Raw genomic sequence first — 16,648 nt, forward strand, 5'->3', positions numbered from 1 at the left:
GACGCGAGCGTCCGAGTGGGGAACCGCGCGTGCTGCGTTCTCGGTTCTTCTCAAGGGAATCCCGCTATACATTCTTGTGGATCGTGCATCTCAAGCGCGCAAGCCACACGGCGCCGCGGGAAAAGCACAATGATGCATCGGCCGGGAATCGAACCCGGGCCGCCCGCGTGGCAGGCGAGCATTCTACCACTGAACCACCGATGCTCAGCTTCCTGGAGCTTTCCGCGGCAGACGTCTGAGGGGAAAGTGCGACTGCCGTCCAGCGCCGTCGCATCCTCTCGAGAGAATGCTACAGACGCTGAATCCTGCACTGCACTGCTTAAAAATGACGCCCGAACGCGATCGCCTAAGTACTCTTGCGGCGCACGCACGCGACGACTCTTGCCAAAGGACGCGAAATGTGCGTAGAGACGCTGTCTGGATGCGCTCGCCTACCCCGTAATGCGCCTACAGCTACGACCACCTTGAGCCGCCGCCGACAGGCGGGAAGCAGACACAGCGCGGCGTGCGCGGACGGAAACCGTGCGGTGGTGGTGTAATGGTCAGCATAGTTGCCTTCCAAGCAGTTGATCCGGGTTCGATTCCCGGCCACCGCAGCCGGCTTTTACTTTTGCGTATGAGTACTTTTGCCACGCGTCCTTCAATTAATGTTTCTCTCCCATCTTACTCGCTGCAGGCCACCCTATAGCGTGTGCGTCGATTCACCTCGAGTCTCGACTTGTCTCGACTTTGCTCAGCTGACGCGAGAGCTGACGCTCTCCAGTCGGCCTATATCAACACGACAAGCACGAGAAACGACTGAGAGAGGCAAGGAGAGGCGAGGCGGTGGACACACAGCACGCCGCTTCATTACACGGTGGCGTCTCCCTGACTGAATCGGGCTGCAGCTGCGAAAAGAAAGGAGAAAGAAAAATAGGAAGCAAAATTGCCAACAGTACCCTGTGTTCCCATGAGGTCCCCCGCCCAAGCACTGACAAGGGCCAAAGTTGTTACACGTCGGCAATCGGACATTTTCTTTCATTTTCTCTTTGCCGTATGAGAACCAGCGTATTCAACATACTGTGGCCATTGCCGAGCGAATGCTGTAGCGCTTGCCGACAAGTCGGGTTCGGATCCTCTGTCAACGTCGACGCAGGGCGATGATCTTTTGGTCATTACACTCGCCAGCTGAAATCGGCGCTGCCTTTTCGTAGTAGTAAAAGCGTACTGGCCCGTTGGGGGATCGAACCCACGACCTTCGCGTTATTAGCACGACGCTCTAACCAACTGAGCTAACGGGCCTCGGCAGATGCAGTAGCTCAGCCCTACGCTGGAAACCGCTGGCATGAAGCCATACACCATTTCTATGGTCGTCGTGTGTCTGCTTCCCTAGTCTATATTCTGCTGACGGTCACGAAACAGTAGCTATATTGCGAGCAGGACGGGAAACGGCCGCTCAAACAGCTCAAACTTGTCACGATTCGTGTGGAAAAAATTCCGTTCCGGTACCGGGAATCGAACCCGGGCCTCCTGGGTGAAAGCCAGGTATCCTAGCCACTAGACCACACCGGATTTGGGCGTTCGGTCGACGGATCGGATGGTCTCTCGCACATTTCGTGCCGAGTCCCGCGTCGGCACCCTTCTCTCTTTGCGAGCGTCTTTGCGCATACTGACTGGCAAGGCGCGCACCTCAAAAGTCTCAGAGCAATGCTTTTGGCTTCTTGCTCTACTGGGAGAAGAGGAAAAGCAAAGCTGTAAGTATCGATAACAGGAAGTAAACATTTTCTCGCTGAAGCGTTGAAACGTTGTGGATAACAAACAAGAAATAACGTCGAGCCCTAGCGACAGCACCACCGTGAGTCACAGAAAATTAAATGCCCCAGGTGAGGATCGAACTCACGACCTCAAAATTATAAGACTTACGCTCTGCCTACTGTGCTACCGAGGCACGGTGCGGACCGCTGGTCCTCGAAACTGGGTAAGCAGTGTACCCAATGTTAGACGCAGAGATACATTACTTCGTGGTTAACGCGTTCTGTTGCTACACGTGCATTGCCGGCCCAGTTGATTGCGGTGTTGCTGCAGCTTTTGCAACCATAGGCAGCACCCCCCGTCGTTCAAGTTCAATGCCTCGGAGGCACCTGGACACAGCAACTTGTGAGGCCAGGCGGACCCCAGTCCGAAGAACATGACGCGAGCGTCCGAGTGGGGAACCGCGCGTGCTGCGTTCTCGGTTCTTCTCAAGGGAATCCCGCTATACATTCTTGTGGATCGTGCATCTCAAGCGCGCAAGCCACACGGCGCCGCGGGAAAAGCAAAATGATGCATCGGCCGGGAATCGAACCCGGGCCGCCCGCGTGGCAGGCGAGCATTCTACCACTGAACCACCGATGCTCAGCTTCCTGGAGCTTTCCGCGGCAGACGTCTGAGGGGAAAGTGCGACTGCCGTCCAGCGCCGTCGCATCCTCTCGAGAGAATGCTACAGACGCTGAATCCTGCACTGCACTGCTTAAAAATGACGCCCGAACGCGATCGCCTAAGTACTCTTGCGGCGCACGCACGCGACGACTCTTGCCAAAGGACGCGAAATGTGCGTAGAGACGCTGTCTGGATGCGCTCGCCTACCCCGTAATGCGCCTACAGCTACGACCACCTTGAGCCGCCGCCGACAGGCGGGAAGCAGACACAGCGCGGCGTGCGCGGACGGAAACCGTGCGGTGGTGGTGTAATGGTCAGCATAGTTGCCTTCCAAGCAGTTGATCCGGGTTCGATTCCCGGCCACCGCAGCCGGCTTTTACTTTTGCGTATGAGTACTTTTGCCACGCGTCCTTCAATTAATGTTTCTCTCCCATCTTACTCGCTGCAGGCCACCCTATAGCGTGTGCGTCGATTCACCTCGAGTCTCGACTTGTCTCGACTTTGCTCAGCTGACGCGAGAGCTGACGCTCTCCAGTCGGCCTATATCAACACGACAAGCACGAGAAACGACTGAGAGAGGCAAGGAGAGGCGAGGCGGTGGACACACAGCACGCCGCTTCATTACACGGTGGCGTCTCCCTGACTGAATCGGGCTGCAGCTGCGAAAAGAAAGGAGAAAGAAAAATAGGAAGCAAAATTGCCAACAGTACCCTGTGTTCCCATGAGGTCCCCCGCCCAAGCACTGACAAGGGCCAAAGTTGTTACACGTCGGCAATCGGACATTTTCTTTCATTTTCTCTTTGCCGTATGAGAACCAGCGTATTCAACATACTGTGGCCATTGCCGAGCGAATGCTGTAGCGCTTGCCGACAAGTCGGGTTCGGATCCTCTGTCAACGTCGACGCAGGGCGATGATCTTTTGGTCATTACACTCGCCAGCTGAAATCGGCGCTGCCTTTTCGTAGTAGTAAAAGCGTACTGGCCCGTTGGGGGATCGAACCCACGACCTTCGCGTTATTAGCACGACGCTCTAACCAACTGAGCTAACGGGCCTCGGCAGATGCAGTAGCTCAGCCCTACGCTGGAAACCGCTGGCATGAAGCCATACACCATTTCTATGGTCGTCGTGTGTCTGCTTCCCTAGTCTATATTCTGCTGACGGTCACGAAACAGTAGCTATATTGCGAGCAGGACGGGAAACGGCCGCTCAAACAGCTCAAACTTGTCACGATTCGTGTGGAAAAAATTCCGTTCCGGTACCGGGAATCGAACCCGGGCCTCCTGGGTGAAAGCCAGGTATCCTAGCCACTAGACCACACCGGATTTGGGCGTTCGGTCGACGGATCGGATGGTCTCTCGCACATTTCGTGCCGAGTCCCGCGTCGGCACCCTTCTCTCTTTGCGAGCGTCTTTGCGCATACTGACTGGCAAGGCGCGCACCTCAAAAGTCTCAGAGCAATGCTTTTGGCTTCTTGCTCTACTGGGAGAAGAGGAAAAGGAAAGCTGTAAGTATCGATAACAGGAAGTAAACATTTTCTCGCTGAAGCGTTGAAACGTTGTGGATAACAAACAAGAAATAACGTCGAGCCCTAGCGACAGCACCACCGTGAGTCACAGAAAATTAAATGCCCCAGGTGAGGATCGAACTCACGACCTCAAAATTATAAGACTTACGCTCTGCCTACTGTGCTACCGAGGCACGGTGCGGACCGCTGGTCCTCGAAACTGGGTAAGCAGTGTACCCAATGTTAGACGCAGAGATACATTACTTCGTGGTTAACGCGTTCTGTTGCTACACGTGCATTGCCGGCCCAGTTGATTGCGGTGTTGCTGCAGCTTTTGCAACCATAGGCAGCACCCCCCGTCGTTCAAGTTCAATGCCTCGGAGGCACCTGGACACAGCAACTTGTGAGGCCAGGCGGACCCCAGTCCGAAGAACATGACGCGAGCGTCCGAGTGGGGAACCGCGCGTGCTGCGTTCTCGGTTCTTCTCAAGGGAATCCCGCTATACATTCTTGTGGATCGTGCATCTCAAGCGCGCAAGCCACACGGCGCCGCGGGAAAAGCAAAATGATGCATCGGCCGGGAATCGAACCCGGGCCGCCCGCGTGGCAGGCGAGCATTCTACCACTGAACCACCGATGCTCAGCTTCCTGGAGCTTTCCGCGGCAGACGTCTGAGGGGAAAGTGCGACTGCCGTCCAGCGCCGTCGCATCCTCTCGAGAGAATGCTACAGACGCTGAATCCTGCACTGCACTGCTTAAAAATGACGCCCGAACGCGATCGCCTAAGTACTCTTGCGGCGCACGCACGCGACGACTCTTGCCAAAGGACGCGAAATGTGCGTAGAGACGCTGTCTGGATGCGCTCGCCTACCCCGTAATGCGCCTACAGCTACGACCACCTTGAGCCGCCGCCGACAGGCGGGAAGCAGACACAGCGCGGCGTGCGCGGACGGAAACCGTGCGGTGGTGGTGTAATGGTCAGCATAGTTGCCTTCCAAGCAGTTGATCCGGGTTCGATTCCCGGCCACCGCAGCCGGCTTTTACTTTTGCGTATGAGTACTTTTGCCACGCGTCCTTCAATTAATGTTTCTCTCCCATCTTACTCGCTGCAGGCCACCCTATAGCGTGTGCGTCGATTCACCTCGAGTCTCGACTTGTCTCGACTTTGCTCAGCTGACGCGAGAGCTGACGCTCTCCAGTCGGCCTATATCAACACGACAAGCACGAGAAACGACTGAGAGAGGCAAGGAGAGGCGAGGCGGTGGACACACAGCACGCCGCTTCATTACACGGTGGCGTCTCCCTGACTGAATCGGGCTGCAGCTGCGAAAAGAAAGGAGAAAGAAAAATAGGAAGCAAAATTGCCAACAGTACCCTGTGTTCCCATGAGGTCCCCCGCCCAAGCACTGACAAGGGCCAAAGTTGTTACACGTCGGCAATCGGACATTTTCTTTCATTTTCTCTTTGCCGTATGAGAACCAGCGTATTCAACATACTGTGGCCATTGCCGAGCGAATGCTGTAGCGCTTGCCGACAAGTCGGGTTCGGATCCTCTGTCAACGTCGACGCAGGGCGATGATCTTTTGGTCATTACACTCGCCAGCTGAAATCGGCGCTGCCTTTTCGTAGTAGTAAAAGCGTACTGGCCCGTTGGGGGATCGAACCCACGACCTTCGCGTTATTAGCACGACGCTCTAACCAACTGAGCTAACGGGCCTCGGCAGATGCAGTAGCTCAGCCCTACGCTGGAAACCGCTGGCATGAAGCCATACACCATTTCTATGGTCGTCGTGTGTCTGCTTCCCTAGTCTATATTCTGCTGACGGTCACGAAACAGTAGCTATATTGCGAGCAGGACGGGAAACGGCCGCTCAAACAGCTCAAACTTGTCACGATTCGTGTGGAAAAAATTCCGTTCCGGTACCGGGAATCGAACCCGGGCCTCCTGGGTGAAAGCCAGGTATCCTAGCCACTAGACCACACCGGATTTGGGCGTTCGGTCGACGGATCGGATGGTCTCTCGCACATTTCGTGCCGAGTCCCGCGTCGGCACCCTTCTCTCTTTGCGAGCGTCTTTGCGCATACTGACTGGCAAGGCGCGCACCTCAAAAGTCTCAGAGCAATGCTTTTGGCTTCTTGCTCTACTGGGAGAAGAGGAAAAGCAAAGCTGTAAGTATCGATAACAGGAAGTAAACATTTTCTCGCTGAAGCGTTGAAACGTTGTGGATAACAAACAAGAAATAACGTCGAGCCCTAGCGACAGCACCACCGTGAGTCACAGAAAATTAAATGCCCCAGGTGAGGATCGAACTCACGACCTCAAAATTATAAGACTTACGCTCTGCCTACTGTGCTACCGAGGCACGGTGCGGACCGCTGGTCCTCGAAACTGGGTAAGCAGTGTACCCAATGTTAGACGCAGAGATACATTACTTCGTGGTTAACGCGTTCTGTTGCTACACGTGCATTGCCGGCCCAGTTGATTGCGGTGTTGCTGCAGCTTTTGCAACCATAGGCAGCACCCCCCGTCGTTCAAGTTCAATGCCTCGGAGGCACCTGGACACAGCAACTTGTGAGGCCAGGCGGACCCCAGTCCGAAGAACATGACGCGAGCGTCCGAGTGGGGAACCGCGCGTGCTGCGTTCTCGGTTCTTCTCAAGGGAATCCCGCTATACATTCTTGTGGATCGTGCATCTCAAGCGCGCAAGCCACACGGCGCCGCGGGAAAAGCAAAATGATGCATCGGCCGGGAATCGAACCCGGGCCGCCCGCGTGGCAGGCGAGCATTCTACCACTGAACCACCGATGCTCAGCTTCCTGGAGCTTTCCGCGGCAGACGTCTGAGGGGAAAGTGCGACTGCCGTCCAGCGCCGTCGCATCCTCTCGAGAGAATGCTACAGACGCTGAATCCTGCACTGCACTGCTTAAAAATGACGCCCGAACGCGATCGCCTAAGTACTCTTGCGGCGCACGCACGCGACGACTCTTGCCAAAGGACGCGAAATGTGCGTAGAGACGCTGTCTGGATGCGCTCGCCTACCCCGTAATGCGCCTACAGCTACGACCACCTTGAGCCGCCGCCGACAGGCGGGAAGCAGACACAGCGCGGCGTGCGCGGACGGAAACCGTGCGGTGGTGGTGTAATGGTCAGCATAGTTGCCTTCCAAGCAGTTGATCCGGGTTCGATTCCCGGCCACCGCAGCCGGCTTTTACTTTTGCGTATGAGTACTTTTGCCACGCGTCCTTCAATTAATGTTTCTCTCCCATCTTACTCGCTGCAGGCCACCCTATAGCGTGTGCGTCGATTCACCTCGAGTCTCGACTTGTCTCGACTTTGCTCAGCTGACGCGAGAGCTGACGCTCTCCAGTCGGCCTATATCAACACGACAAGCACGAGAAACGACTGAGAGAGGCAAGGAGAGGCGAGGCGGTGGACACACAGCACGCCGCTTCATTACACGGTGGCGTCTCCCTGACTGAATCGGGCTGCAGCTGCGAAAAGAAAGGAGAAAGAAAAATAGGAAGCAAAATTGCCAACAGTACCCTGTGTTCCCATGAGGTCCCCCGCCCAAGCACTGACAAGGGCCAAAGTTGTTACACGTCGGCAATCGGACATTTTCTTTCATTTTCTCTTTGCCGTATGAGAACCAGCGTATTCAACATACTGTGGCCATTGCCGAGCGAATGCTGTAGCGCTTGCCGACAAGTCGGGTTCGGATCCTCTGTCAACGTCGACGCAGGGCGATGATCTTTTGGTCATTACACTCGCCAGCTGAAATCGGCGCTGCCTTTTCGTAGTAGTAAAAGCGTACTGGCCCGTTGGGGGATCGAACCCACGACCTTCGCGTTATTAGCACGACGCTCTAACCAACTGAGCTAACGGGCCTCGGCAGATGCAGTAGCTCAGCCCTACGCTGGAAACCGCTGGCATGAAGCCATACACCATTTCTATGGTCGTCGTGTGTCTGCTTCCCTAGTCTATATTCTGCTGACGGTCACGAAACAGTAGCTATATTGCGAGCAGGACGGGAAACGGCCGCTCAAACAGCTCAAACTTGTCACGATTCGTGTGGAAAAAATTCCGTTCCGGTACCGGGAATCGAACCCGGGCCTCCTGGGTGAAAGCCAGGTATCCTAGCCACTAGACCACACCGGATTTGGGCGTTCGGTCGACGGATCGGATGGTCTCTCGCACATTTCGTGCCGAGTCCCGCGTCGGCACCCTTCTCTCTTTGCGAGCGTCTTTGCGCATACTGACTGGCAAGGCGCGCACCTCAAAAGTCTCAGAGCAATGCTTTTGGCTTCTTGCTCTACTGGGAGAAGAGGAAAAGCAAAGCTGTAAGTATCGATAACAGGAAGTAAACATTTTCTCGCTGAAGCGTTGAAACGTTGTGGATAACAAACAAGAAATAACGTCGAGCCCTAGCGACAGCACCACCGTGAGTCACAGAAAATTAAATGCCCCAGGTGAGGATCGAACTCACGACCTCAAAATTATAAGACTTACGCTCTGCCTACTGTGCTACCGAGGCACGGTGCGGACCGCTGGTCCTCGAAACTGGGTAAGCAGTGTACCCAATGTTAGACGCAGAGATACATTACTTCGTGGTTAACGCGTTCTGTTGCTACACGTGCATTGCCGGCCCAGTTGATTGCGGTGTTGCTGCAGCTTTTGCAACCATAGGCAGCACCCCCCGTCGTTCAAGTTCAATGCCTCGGAGGCACCTGGACACAGCAACTTGTGAGGCCAGGCGGACCCCAGTCCGAAGAACATGACGCGAGCGTCCGAGTGGGGAACCGCGCGTGCTGCGTTCTCGGTTCTTCTCAAGGGAATCCCGCTATACATTCTTGTGGATCGTGCATCTCAAGCGCGCAAGCCACACGGCGCCGCGGGAAAAGCAAAATGATGCATCGGCCGGGAATCGAACCCGGGCCGCCCGCGTGGCAGGCGAGCATTCTACCACTGAACCACCGATGCTCAGCTTCCTGGAGCTTTCCGCGGCAGACGTCTGAGGGGAAAGTGCGACTGCCGTCCAGCGCCGTCGCATCCTCTCGAGAGAATGCTACAGACGCTGAATCCTGCACTGCACTGCTTAAAAATGACGCCCGAACGCGATCGCCTAAGTACTCTTGCGGCGCACGCACGCGACGACTCTTGCCAAAGGACGCGAAATGTGCGTAGAGACGCTGTCTGGATGCGCTCGCCTACCCCGTAATGCGCCTACAGCTACGACCACCTTGAGCCGCCGCCGACAGGCGGGAAGCAGACACAGCGCGGCGTGCGCGGACGGAAACCGTGCGGTGGTGGTGTAATGGTCAGCATAGTTGCCTTCCAAGCAGTTGATCCGGGTTCGATTCCCGGCCACCGCAGCCGGCTTTTACTTTTGCGTATGAGTACTTTTGCCACGCGTCCTTCAATTAATGTTTCTCTCCCATCTTACTCGCTGCAGGCCACCCTATAGCGTGTGCGTCGATTCACCTCGAGTCTCGACTTGTCTCGACTTTGCTCAGCTGACGCGAGAGCTGACGCTCTCCAGTCGGCCTATATCAACACGACAAGCACGAGAAACGACTGAGAGAGGCAAGGAGAGGCGAGGCGGTGGACACACAGCACGCCGCTTCATTACACGGTGGCGTCTCCCTGACTGAATCGGGCTGCAGCTGCGAAAAGAAAGGAGAAAGAAAAATAGGAAGCAAAATTGCCAACAGTACCCTGTGTTCCCATGAGGTCCCCCGCCCAAGCACTGACAAGGGCCAAAGTTGTTACACGTCGGCAATCGGACATTTTCTTTCATTTTCTCTTTGCCGTATGAGAACCAGCGTATTCAACATACTGTGGCCATTGCCGAGCGAATGCTGTAGCGCTTGCCGACAAGTCGGGTTCGGATCCTCTGTCAACGTCGACGCAGGGCGATGATCTTTTGGTCATTACACTCGCCAGCTGAAATCGGCGCTGCCTTTTCGTAGTAGTAAAAGCGTACTGGCCCGTTGGGGGATCGAACCCACGACCTTCGCGTTATTAGCACGACGCTCTAACCAACTGAGCTAACGGGCCTCGGCAGATGCAGTAGCTCAGCCCTACGCTGGAAACCGCTGGCATGAAGCCATACACCATTTCTATGGTCGTCGTGTGTCTGCTTCCCTAGTCTATATTCTGCTGACGGTCACGAAACAGTAGCTATATTGCGAGCAGGACGGGAAACGGCCGCTCAAACAGCTCAAACTTGTCACGATTCGTGTGGAAAAAATTCCGTTCCGGTACCGGGAATCGAACCCGGGCCTCCTGGGTGAAAGCCAGGTATCCTAGCCACTAGACCACACCGGATTTGGGCGTTCGGTCGACGGATCGGATGGTCTCTCGCACATTTCGTGCCGAGTCCCGCGTCGGCACCCTTCTCTCTTTGCGAGCGTCTTTGCGCATACTGACTGGCAAGGCGCGCACCTCAAAAGTCTCAGAGCAATGCTTTTGGCTTCTTGCTCTACTGGGAGAAGAGGAAAAGCAAAGCTGTAAGTATCGATAACAGGAAGTAAACATTTTCTCGCTGAAGCGTTGAAACGTTGTGGATAACAAACAAGAAATAACGTCGAGCCCTAGCGACAGCACCACCGTGAGTCACAGAAAATTAAATGCCCCAGGTGAGGATCGAACTCACGACCTCAAAATTATAAGACTTACGCTCTGCCTACTGTGCTACCGAGGCACGGTGCGGACCGCTGGTCCTCGAAACTGGGTAAGCAGTGTACCCAATGTTAGACGCAGAGATACATTACTTCGTGGTTAACGCGTTCTGTTGCTACACGTGCATTGCCGGCCCAGTTGATTGCGGTGTTGCTGCAGCTTTTGCAACCATAGGCAGCACCCCCCGTCGTTCAAGTTCAATGCCTCGGAGGCACCTGGACACAGCAACTTGTGAGGCCAGGCGGACCCCAGTCCGAAGAACATGACGCGAGCGTCCGAGTGGGGAACCGCGCGTGCTGCGTTCTCGGTTCTTCTCAAGGGAATCCCGCTATACATTCTTGTGGATCGTGCATCTCAAGCGCGCAAGCCACACGGCGCCGCGGGAAAAGCAAAATGATGCATCGGCCGGGAATCGAACCCGGGCCGCCCGCGTGGCAGGCGAGCATTCTACCACTGAACCACCGATGCTCAGCTTCCTGGAGCTTTCCGCGGCAGACGTCTGAGGGGAAAGTGCGACTGCCGTCCAGCGCCGTCGCATCCTCTCGAGAGAATGCTACAGACGCTGAATCCTGCACTGCACTGCTTAAAAATGACGCCCGAACGCGATCGCCTAAGTACTCTTGCGGCGCACGCACGCGACGACTCTTGCCAAAGGACGCGAAATGTGCGTAGAGACGCTGTCTGGATGCGCTCACCTACCCCGTAATGCGCCTACAGCTACGACCACCTTGAGCCGCCGCCGACAGGCGGGAAGCAGACACAGCGCGGCGTGCGCGGACGGAAACCGTGCGGTGGTGGTGTAATGGTCAGCATAGTTGCCTTCCAAGCAGTTGATCCGGGTTCGATTCCCGGCCACCGCAGCCGGCTTTTACTTTTGCGTATGAGTACTTTTGCCACGCGTCCTTCAATTAATGTTTCTCTCCCATCTTACTCGCTGCAGGCCACCCTATAGCGTGTGCGTCGATTCACCTCGAGTCTCGACTTGTCTCGACTTTGCTCAGCTGACGCGAGAGCTGACGCTCTCCAGTCGGCCTATATCAACACGACAAGCACGAGAAACGACTGAGAGAGGCAAGGAGAGGCGAGGCGGTGGACACACAGCACGCCGCTTCATTACACGGTGGCGTCTCCCTGACTGAATCGGGCTGCAGCTGCGAAAAGAAAGGAGAAAGAAAAATAGGAAGCAAAATTGCCAACAGTACCCTGTGTTCCCATGAGGTCCCCCGCCCAAGCACTGACAAGGGCCAAAGTTGTTACACGTCGGCAATCGGACATTTTCTTTCATTTTCTCTTTGCCGTATGAGAACCAGCGTATTCAACATACTGTGGCCATTGCCGAGCGAATGCTGTAGCGCTTGCCGACAAGTCGGGTTCGGATCCTCTGTCAACGTCGACGCAGGGCGATGATCTTTTGGTCATTACACTCGCCAGCTGAAATCGGCGCTGCCTTTTCGTAGTAGTAAAAGCGTACTGGCCCGTTGGGGGATCGAACCCACGACCTTCGCGTTATTAGCACGACGCTCTAACCAACTGAGCTAACGGGCCTCGGCAGATGCAGTAGCTCAGCCCTACGCTGGAAACCGCTGGCATGAAGCCATACACCATTTCTATGGTCGTCGTGTGTCTGCTTCCCTAGTCTATATTCTGCTGACGGTCACGAAACAGTAGCTATATTGCGAGCAGGACGGGAAACGGCCGCTCAAACAGCTCAAACTTGTCACGATTCGTGTGGAAAAAATTCCGTTCCGGTACCGGGAATCGAACCCGGGCCTCCTGGGTGAAAGCCAGGTATCCTAGCCACTAGACCACACCGGATTTGGGCGTTCGGTCGACGGATCGGATGGTCTCTCGCACATTTCGTGCCGAGTCCCGCGTCGGCACCCTTCTCTCTTTGCGAGCGTCTTTGCGCATACTGACTGGCAAGGCGCGCACCTCAAAAGTCTCAGAGCAATGCTTTTGGCTTCTTGCTCTACTGGGAGAAGAGGAAAAGCAAAGCTGTAAGTATCGATAACAGGAAGTAAACATTTTCTCGCTGAAGCGTTGAAACGTTGTGGATAACAAACAAGAAATAACGTCGAGCCCTAGCGACAGCACCACCGTGAGTCACAGAAAATTAAATGCCCCAGGTGAGGATCGAACTCACGACCTCAAAATTATAAGACTTACGCTCTGCCTACTGTGCTACCGAGGCACGGTGCGGACCGCTGGTCCTCGAAACTGGGTAAGCAGTGTACCCAATGTTAGACGCAGAGATACATTACTTCGTGGTTAACGCGTTCTGTTGCTACACGTGCATTGCCGGCCCAGTTGATTGCGGTGTTGCTGCAGCTTTTGCAACCATAGGCAGCACCCCCCGTCGTTCAAGTTCAATGCCTCGGAGGCACCTGGACACAGCAACTTGTGAGGCCAGGCGGACCCCAGTCCGAAGAACATGACGCGAGCGTCCGAGTGGGGAACCGCGCGTGCTGCGTTCTCGGTTCTTCTCAAGGGAATCCCGCTATACATTCTTGTGGATCGTGCATCTCAAGCGCGCAAGCCACACGGCGCCGCGGGAAAAGCAAAATGATGCATCGGCCGGGAATCGAACCCGGGCCGCCCGCGTGGCAGGCGAGCATTCTACCACTGAACCACCGATGCTCAGCTTCCTGGAGCTTTCCGCGGCAGACGTCTGAGGGGAAAGTGCGACTGCCGTCCAGCGCCGTCGCATCCTCTCGAGAGAATGCTACAGACGCTGAATCCTGCACTGCACTGCTTAAAAATGACGCCCGAACGCGATCGCCTAAGTACTCTTGCGGCGCACGCACGCGACGACTCTTGCCAAAGGACGCGAAATGTGCGTAGAGACGCTGTCTGGATGCGCTCGCCTACCCCGTAATGCGCCTACAGCTACGACCACCTTGAGCCGCCGCCGACAGGCGGGAAGCAGACACAGCGCGGCGTGCGCGGACGGAAACCGTGCGGTGGTGGTGTAATGGTCAGCATAGTTGCCTTCCAAGCAGTTGATCCGGGTTCGATTCCCGGCCACCGCAGCCGGCTTTTACTTTTGCGTATGAGTACTTTTGCCACGCGTCCTTCAATTAATGTTTCTCTCCCATCTTACTCGCTGCAGGCCACCCTATAGCGTGTGCGTCGATTCACCTCGAGTCTCGACTTGTCTCGACTTTGCTCAGCTGACGCGAGAGCTGACGCTCTCCAGTCGGCCTATATCAACACGACAAGCACGAGAAACGACTGAGAGAGGCAAGGAGAGGCGAGGCGGTGGACACACAGCACGCCGCTTCATTACACGGTGGCGTCTCCCTGACTGAATCGGGCTGCAGCTGCGAAAAGAAAGGAGAAAGAAAAATAGGAAGCAAAATTGCCAACAGTACCCTGTGTTCCCATGAGGTCCCCCGCCCAAGCACTGACAAGGGCCAAAGTTGTTACACGTCGGCAATCGGACATTTTCTTTCATTTTCTCTTTGCCGTATGAGAACCAGCGTATTCAACATACTGTGGCCATTGCCGAGCGAATGCTGTAGCGCTTGCCGACAAGTCGGGTTCGGATCCTCTGTCAACGTCGACGCAGGGCGATGATCTTTTGGTCATTACACTCGCCAGCTGAAATCGGCGCTGCCTTTTCGTAGTAGTAAAAGCGTACTGGCCCGTTGGGGGATCGAACCCACGACCTTCGCGTTATTAGCACGACGCTCTAACCAACTGAGCTAACGGGCCTCGGCAGATGCAGTAGCTCAGCCCTACGCTGGAAACCGCTGGCATGAAGCCATACACCATTTCTATGGTCGTCGTGTGTCTGCTTCCCTAGTCTATATTCTGCTGACGGTCACGAAACAGTAGCTATATTGCGAGCAGGACGGGAAACGGCCGCTCAAACAGCTCAAACTTGTCACGATTCGTGTGGAAAAAATTCCGTTCCGGTACCGGGAATCGAACCCGGGCCTCCTGGGTGAAAGCCAGGTATCCTAGCCACTAGACCACACCGGATTTGGGCGTTCGGTCGACGGATCGGATGGTCTCTCGCACATTTCGTGCCGAGTCCCGCGTCGGCACCCTTCTCTCTTTGCGAGCGTCTTTGCGCATACTGACTGGCAAGGCGCGCACCTCAAAAGTCTCAGAGCAATGCTTTTGGCTTCTTGCTCTACTGGGAGAAGAGGAAAAGGAAAGCTGTAAGTATCGATAACAGGAAGTAAACATTTTCTCGCTGAAGCGTTGAAACGTTGTGGATAACAAACAAGAAATAACGTCGAGCCCTAGCGACAGCACCACCGTGAGTCACAGAAAATTAAATGCCCCAGGTGAGGATCGAACTCACGACCTCAAAATTATAAGACTTACGCTCTGCCTACTGTGCTACCGAGGCACGGTGCGGACCGCTGGTCCTCGAAACTGGGTAAGCAGTGTACCCAATGTTAGACGCAGAGATACATTACTTCGTGGTTAACGCGTTCTGTTGCTACACGTGCATTGCCGGCCCAGTTGATTGCGGTGTTGCTGCAGCTTTTGCAACCATAGGCAGCACCCCCCGTCGTTCAAGTTCAATGCCTCGGAGGCACCTGGACACAGCAACTTGTGAGGCCAGGCGGACCCCAGTCCGAAGAACATGACGCGAGCGTCCGAGTGGGGAACCGCGCGTGCTGCGTTCTCGGTTCTTCTCATGGGAATCCCGCTATACATTCTTGTGGATCGTGCATCTCAAGCGCGCAAGCCACACGGCGCCGCGGGAAAAGCAAAATGATGCATCGGCCGGGAATCGAACCCGGGCCGCCCGCGTGGCAGGCGAGCATTCTACCACTGAACCACCGATGCTCAGCTTCCTGGAGCTTTCCGCGGCAGACGTCTGAGGGGAAAGTGCGACTGCCGTCCAGCGCCGTCGCATCCTCTCGAGAGAATGCTACAGACGCTGAATCCTGCACTGCACTGCTTAAAAATGACGCCCGAACGCGATCGCCTAAGTACTCTTGCGGCGCACGCACGCGACGACTCTTGCCAAAGGACGCGAAATGTGCGTAGAGACGCTGTCTGGATGCGCTCGCCTACCCCGTAATGCGCCTACAGCTACGACCACCTTGAGCCGCCGCCGACAGGCGGGAAGCAGACACAGCGCGGCGTGCGCGGACGGAAACCGTGCGGTGGTGGTGTAATGGTCAGCATAGTTGCCTTCCAAGCAGTTGATCCGGGTTCGATTCCCGGCCACCGCAGCCGGCTTTTACTTTTGCGTATGAGTACTTTTGCCACGCGTCCTTCAATTAATGTTTCTCTCCCATCTTACTCGCTGCAGGCCACCCTATAGCGTGTGCGTCGATTCACCTCGAGTCTCGACTTGTCTCGACTTTGCTCAGCTGACGCGAGAGCTGACGCTCTCCAGTCGGCCTATATCAACACGACAAGCACGAGAAACGACTGAGAGAGGCAAGGAGAGGCGAGGCGGTGGACACACAGCACGCCGCTTCATTACACGGTGGCGTCTCCCTGACTGAATCGGGCTGCAGCTGCGAAAAGAAAGGAGAAAGAAAAATAGGAAGCAAAATTGCCAACAGTACCCTGTGTTCCCATGAGGTCCCCCGCCCAAGCACTGACAAGGGCCAAAGTTGTTACACGTCGGCAATCGGACATTTTCTTTCATTTTCTCTTTGCCGTATGAGAACCAGCGTATTCAACATACTGTGGCCATTGCCGAGCGAATGCTGTAGCGCTTGCCGACAAGTCGGGTTCGGATCCTCTGTCAACGTCGACGCAGGGCGATGATCTTTTGGTCATTACACTCGCCAGCTGAAATCGGCGCTGCCTTTTCGTAGTAGTAAAAGCGTACTGGCCCGTTGGGGGATCGAACCCACGACCTTCGCGTTATTAGCACGACGCTCTAACCAACTGAGCTAACGGGCCTCGGCAGATGCAGTAGCTCAGCCCTACGCTGGAAACCGCTGGCATGAAGCCATACACCATTTCTATGGTCGTCGTGTGTCTGCTTCCCTAGTCTATATTCTGCTGACGGTCACGAAACAGTAGCTATATTGCGAGCAGGACGGGAAACGGCCGCTCAAACAGCTCAAACTTGTCACGATTCGTG

General features: G+C 55.4%; 38 non-coding genes across 38 annotated transcripts; 8 read left to right on the forward strand and 30 right to left on the reverse strand.

Moving 5' to 3' along the window:
* Positions 1-133: 133 nt before the first annotated feature.
* On the reverse strand, positions 134-204 carry Trnag-gcc (transfer RNA glycine (anticodon GCC)). Its single transcript has one exon. It is a non-coding gene; the product is annotated as a tRNA-Gly (tRNA).
* A 320-nt stretch (positions 205-524) lies between these two features.
* Positions 525-596, forward strand: Trnag-ucc (transfer RNA glycine (anticodon UCC)). Its single transcript has one exon. It is a non-coding gene; the product is annotated as a tRNA-Gly (tRNA).
* Positions 597-1,207: 611 nt separating this feature from the next.
* On the reverse strand, positions 1,208-1,281 carry Trnai-aau (transfer RNA isoleucine (anticodon AAU)). The gene has a single exon. It is a non-coding gene; the product is annotated as a tRNA-Ile (tRNA).
* Positions 1,282-1,479: 198 nt separating this feature from the next.
* On the reverse strand, positions 1,480-1,551 carry Trnae-uuc (transfer RNA glutamic acid (anticodon UUC)). Its single transcript has one exon. It is a non-coding gene; the product is annotated as a tRNA-Glu (tRNA).
* A 303-nt stretch (positions 1,552-1,854) lies between these two features.
* Positions 1,855-1,927, reverse strand: Trnai-uau (transfer RNA isoleucine (anticodon UAU)). Its single transcript has one exon. It is a non-coding gene; the product is annotated as a tRNA-Ile (tRNA).
* Positions 1,928-2,302: 375 nt separating this feature from the next.
* On the reverse strand, positions 2,303-2,373 carry Trnag-gcc (transfer RNA glycine (anticodon GCC)). The gene has a single exon. It is a non-coding gene; the product is annotated as a tRNA-Gly (tRNA).
* Positions 2,374-2,693: 320 nt separating this feature from the next.
* On the forward strand, positions 2,694-2,765 carry Trnag-ucc (transfer RNA glycine (anticodon UCC)). Its single transcript has one exon. It is a non-coding gene; the product is annotated as a tRNA-Gly (tRNA).
* A 611-nt stretch (positions 2,766-3,376) lies between these two features.
* Trnai-aau (transfer RNA isoleucine (anticodon AAU)) lies at positions 3,377-3,450 on the reverse strand. The gene has a single exon. It is a non-coding gene; the product is annotated as a tRNA-Ile (tRNA).
* A 198-nt stretch (positions 3,451-3,648) lies between these two features.
* Trnae-uuc (transfer RNA glutamic acid (anticodon UUC)) lies at positions 3,649-3,720 on the reverse strand. The gene has a single exon. It is a non-coding gene; the product is annotated as a tRNA-Glu (tRNA).
* Positions 3,721-4,023: 303 nt separating this feature from the next.
* On the reverse strand, positions 4,024-4,096 carry Trnai-uau (transfer RNA isoleucine (anticodon UAU)). Its single transcript has one exon. It is a non-coding gene; the product is annotated as a tRNA-Ile (tRNA).
* A 375-nt stretch (positions 4,097-4,471) lies between these two features.
* On the reverse strand, positions 4,472-4,542 carry Trnag-gcc (transfer RNA glycine (anticodon GCC)). Its single transcript has one exon. It is a non-coding gene; the product is annotated as a tRNA-Gly (tRNA).
* A 320-nt stretch (positions 4,543-4,862) lies between these two features.
* Positions 4,863-4,934, forward strand: Trnag-ucc (transfer RNA glycine (anticodon UCC)). The gene has a single exon. It is a non-coding gene; the product is annotated as a tRNA-Gly (tRNA).
* A 611-nt stretch (positions 4,935-5,545) lies between these two features.
* On the reverse strand, positions 5,546-5,619 carry Trnai-aau (transfer RNA isoleucine (anticodon AAU)). Its single transcript has one exon. It is a non-coding gene; the product is annotated as a tRNA-Ile (tRNA).
* Positions 5,620-5,817: 198 nt separating this feature from the next.
* On the reverse strand, positions 5,818-5,889 carry Trnae-uuc (transfer RNA glutamic acid (anticodon UUC)). Its single transcript has one exon. It is a non-coding gene; the product is annotated as a tRNA-Glu (tRNA).
* A 303-nt stretch (positions 5,890-6,192) lies between these two features.
* Trnai-uau (transfer RNA isoleucine (anticodon UAU)) lies at positions 6,193-6,265 on the reverse strand. The gene has a single exon. It is a non-coding gene; the product is annotated as a tRNA-Ile (tRNA).
* Positions 6,266-6,640: 375 nt separating this feature from the next.
* On the reverse strand, positions 6,641-6,711 carry Trnag-gcc (transfer RNA glycine (anticodon GCC)). Its single transcript has one exon. It is a non-coding gene; the product is annotated as a tRNA-Gly (tRNA).
* Positions 6,712-7,031: 320 nt separating this feature from the next.
* Positions 7,032-7,103, forward strand: Trnag-ucc (transfer RNA glycine (anticodon UCC)). Its single transcript has one exon. It is a non-coding gene; the product is annotated as a tRNA-Gly (tRNA).
* Positions 7,104-7,714: 611 nt separating this feature from the next.
* Trnai-aau (transfer RNA isoleucine (anticodon AAU)) lies at positions 7,715-7,788 on the reverse strand. The gene has a single exon. It is a non-coding gene; the product is annotated as a tRNA-Ile (tRNA).
* Positions 7,789-7,986: 198 nt separating this feature from the next.
* Trnae-uuc (transfer RNA glutamic acid (anticodon UUC)) lies at positions 7,987-8,058 on the reverse strand. Its single transcript has one exon. It is a non-coding gene; the product is annotated as a tRNA-Glu (tRNA).
* A 303-nt stretch (positions 8,059-8,361) lies between these two features.
* On the reverse strand, positions 8,362-8,434 carry Trnai-uau (transfer RNA isoleucine (anticodon UAU)). The gene has a single exon. It is a non-coding gene; the product is annotated as a tRNA-Ile (tRNA).
* Positions 8,435-8,809: 375 nt separating this feature from the next.
* Positions 8,810-8,880, reverse strand: Trnag-gcc (transfer RNA glycine (anticodon GCC)). The gene has a single exon. It is a non-coding gene; the product is annotated as a tRNA-Gly (tRNA).
* A 320-nt stretch (positions 8,881-9,200) lies between these two features.
* On the forward strand, positions 9,201-9,272 carry Trnag-ucc (transfer RNA glycine (anticodon UCC)). Its single transcript has one exon. It is a non-coding gene; the product is annotated as a tRNA-Gly (tRNA).
* Positions 9,273-9,883: 611 nt separating this feature from the next.
* Trnai-aau (transfer RNA isoleucine (anticodon AAU)) lies at positions 9,884-9,957 on the reverse strand. The gene has a single exon. It is a non-coding gene; the product is annotated as a tRNA-Ile (tRNA).
* A 198-nt stretch (positions 9,958-10,155) lies between these two features.
* Positions 10,156-10,227, reverse strand: Trnae-uuc (transfer RNA glutamic acid (anticodon UUC)). The gene has a single exon. It is a non-coding gene; the product is annotated as a tRNA-Glu (tRNA).
* Positions 10,228-10,530: 303 nt separating this feature from the next.
* Positions 10,531-10,603, reverse strand: Trnai-uau (transfer RNA isoleucine (anticodon UAU)). Its single transcript has one exon. It is a non-coding gene; the product is annotated as a tRNA-Ile (tRNA).
* Positions 10,604-10,978: 375 nt separating this feature from the next.
* On the reverse strand, positions 10,979-11,049 carry Trnag-gcc (transfer RNA glycine (anticodon GCC)). Its single transcript has one exon. It is a non-coding gene; the product is annotated as a tRNA-Gly (tRNA).
* Positions 11,050-11,369: 320 nt separating this feature from the next.
* Positions 11,370-11,441, forward strand: Trnag-ucc (transfer RNA glycine (anticodon UCC)). Its single transcript has one exon. It is a non-coding gene; the product is annotated as a tRNA-Gly (tRNA).
* Positions 11,442-12,052: 611 nt separating this feature from the next.
* On the reverse strand, positions 12,053-12,126 carry Trnai-aau (transfer RNA isoleucine (anticodon AAU)). The gene has a single exon. It is a non-coding gene; the product is annotated as a tRNA-Ile (tRNA).
* A 198-nt stretch (positions 12,127-12,324) lies between these two features.
* On the reverse strand, positions 12,325-12,396 carry Trnae-uuc (transfer RNA glutamic acid (anticodon UUC)). Its single transcript has one exon. It is a non-coding gene; the product is annotated as a tRNA-Glu (tRNA).
* Positions 12,397-12,699: 303 nt separating this feature from the next.
* On the reverse strand, positions 12,700-12,772 carry Trnai-uau (transfer RNA isoleucine (anticodon UAU)). Its single transcript has one exon. It is a non-coding gene; the product is annotated as a tRNA-Ile (tRNA).
* Positions 12,773-13,147: 375 nt separating this feature from the next.
* Trnag-gcc (transfer RNA glycine (anticodon GCC)) lies at positions 13,148-13,218 on the reverse strand. Its single transcript has one exon. It is a non-coding gene; the product is annotated as a tRNA-Gly (tRNA).
* A 320-nt stretch (positions 13,219-13,538) lies between these two features.
* Positions 13,539-13,610, forward strand: Trnag-ucc (transfer RNA glycine (anticodon UCC)). Its single transcript has one exon. It is a non-coding gene; the product is annotated as a tRNA-Gly (tRNA).
* Positions 13,611-14,221: 611 nt separating this feature from the next.
* On the reverse strand, positions 14,222-14,295 carry Trnai-aau (transfer RNA isoleucine (anticodon AAU)). The gene has a single exon. It is a non-coding gene; the product is annotated as a tRNA-Ile (tRNA).
* A 198-nt stretch (positions 14,296-14,493) lies between these two features.
* Positions 14,494-14,565, reverse strand: Trnae-uuc (transfer RNA glutamic acid (anticodon UUC)). The gene has a single exon. It is a non-coding gene; the product is annotated as a tRNA-Glu (tRNA).
* A 303-nt stretch (positions 14,566-14,868) lies between these two features.
* On the reverse strand, positions 14,869-14,941 carry Trnai-uau (transfer RNA isoleucine (anticodon UAU)). Its single transcript has one exon. It is a non-coding gene; the product is annotated as a tRNA-Ile (tRNA).
* Positions 14,942-15,316: 375 nt separating this feature from the next.
* Trnag-gcc (transfer RNA glycine (anticodon GCC)) lies at positions 15,317-15,387 on the reverse strand. Its single transcript has one exon. It is a non-coding gene; the product is annotated as a tRNA-Gly (tRNA).
* Positions 15,388-15,707: 320 nt separating this feature from the next.
* Trnag-ucc (transfer RNA glycine (anticodon UCC)) lies at positions 15,708-15,779 on the forward strand. The gene has a single exon. It is a non-coding gene; the product is annotated as a tRNA-Gly (tRNA).
* A 611-nt stretch (positions 15,780-16,390) lies between these two features.
* Trnai-aau (transfer RNA isoleucine (anticodon AAU)) lies at positions 16,391-16,464 on the reverse strand. The gene has a single exon. It is a non-coding gene; the product is annotated as a tRNA-Ile (tRNA).
* Positions 16,465-16,648: the final 184 nt, after the last annotated feature.

The sequence above is a fragment of the Schistocerca cancellata genome, unplaced genomic scaffold, assembly GCF_023864275.1.
Source record: "Schistocerca cancellata isolate TAMUIC-IGC-003103 unplaced genomic scaffold, iqSchCanc2.1 HiC_scaffold_1082, whole genome shotgun sequence".
Taxonomy (NCBI): Eukaryota; Metazoa; Arthropoda; class Insecta; order Orthoptera; family Acrididae; genus Schistocerca; species Schistocerca cancellata.